The sequence below is a fragment of the Pipra filicauda genome, unplaced genomic scaffold, assembly GCF_003945595.2.
Source record: "Pipra filicauda isolate LSUMZ 115617 unplaced genomic scaffold, ASM394559v2 scaffold263_size1117673_pilon, whole genome shotgun sequence".
NCBI classification, from domain to species: Eukaryota; Metazoa; Chordata; class Aves; order Passeriformes; family Pipridae; genus Pipra; species Pipra filicauda.
In genome coordinates, this window is record NW_024104380.1 from 1 (window position 1) to 1,572 (window position 1,572).

Below are 1,572 nucleotides of genomic sequence, written 5' to 3' on the forward strand. Positions count from 1 at the left end.
GACAGCTCCTTTTTCCTTTCAGTACAAAATTATTTTCATGGAATCATTTAAGAGGAAGTGCCCAGGAACCCCAGACTGTGCTTTCCAGAACAGAAAATAAACAGAGGGAAGGAGCTTTGCACGAGTGTAACATACTCCAGAACACACCTGACTTTAGTTTTACTCTTGATGTTCAAATATAGCAGAAGACAAAAACTCCAGCAGGAGAGCTGGCACATTACCCATGGTACCCTGAAAGTCCACCTTAAGAGAGCTGGAGAAAAATCGCAGTTGTGCCAGTCCCTTTTGCCTGCAGATGCCTGGGGATCCTCTCCATCCACCTCATGCTCTCCCAACAGCAGACAGGGTGACCTCGGGGACATGGTGGCACTCCACATCCTGCGGAGAGAGCAAGGAAACCTTTAGCAGAAAGGGGAGTTGGAATCTAAAACTTCCTTTCCTGGGAGCTTTGGGAAGCCTGCAACCAAGAGGGGGGAAATTTGCATCTCCTTTGGTACAGGTGTCAACAGAGGCCAACAGAGCTTGCACCTTTTTCAGACAACTGTGCCCCTTTTGGCTCCCTGGCAGCTCCAATGGCACCAGGACCCCCTTCCTGCACACCCACGGCTGTCACACACAGCCACCCACACACCTTTGCTCCAGCCCACACGTGGCCAACATTTCCTCACCCTGCACATCCCAAGGGCAGTAGTTTTGCTAGAGAGCACAGCAACCCCCCTGCCCTCACAAACTGCCTCCCTGCAAAAAAAGGAATCATTTCTCCTGGACACTTCGCCCACAGTCAAGGGCTTTTCAAATGTGCTCAGGGTCCCTCCCGGCTTCTGCCTGTCCTTGCATTTCAAGGCATGGGCATGTTTCAGCAGCAGAACCCAGCTCCTCACGGGCAGTATAAGCCCTGCTCTTACCTGGACAGACTCCCGGGCTCGGCACAGCTGTGGCTCATGGAGCAGCTTCCCAAGGCCCTTCTCTCTCCCGGCAGGAAGCACAACTCGCCTCCACTCCCCAGCACCGGGGGAAACCACGAGCCAGGCTGTAAATTGACACAGAACCAGCAAAAAGCATTAATGCAGCACCAAAAAAAACCAAGCTAAAGCAGTCTTGGCCTCGTAACCCGGCACAGGGAAAGGGTTTGGAATTCCAAAGCAAAACTCGATCCACCCAGAGAGCACCAGCCCCCCAGTCCTGCCACGGCTCCCCCAGGGTCACCCGGCAGGGAAGGGGTTTACCCGGCCCCCGCTGCCCAGCACAACGCGCCCCTAAACGCCCCCCGGCTCCCCCGGCCCACAAACCCAGCGGCCAAGGCGCTCTCCCCTCCGCAGCCCGGGCAGCAGCGGGGCCGCGCCCTCAGCCCTCACACACACAACCGGCCCCACCCCCCCGCCGGCCCTTTATACCGCGGGCCGGCAGCGCTGCCCAATCAGCGCTCGAGCGCCGCCGCCCAATCCCAGCCCGCCGGTCCCCGCGGCCCCGCCCCGCCCGCTCCGCTGAGGGAGATCGGGAACTGGGGACAGGAACCTGCTGCTGGGGGAGACACCCTGGACATGGAATTGCACACGGGCACCTGAAGCCCAG

At 58.2% G+C, this 1,572-nt stretch overlaps 1 long non-coding RNA gene across 1 annotated transcript; it reads right to left on the reverse strand.

The window, feature by feature from the left end:
• Positions 1-154: 154 nt before the first annotated feature.
• LOC114002446 lies at positions 155-1,350 on the reverse strand. The gene is made up of 3 exons (XR_003545870.2): positions 1,290-1,350; positions 906-1,030; positions 155-378 (listed from the first exon to the last, which is right to left on the reverse strand). It is a non-coding gene; the product is annotated as an uncharacterized LOC114002446 (long non-coding RNA).
• Between the last annotated feature and the right edge of the window lie 222 nt (positions 1,351-1,572).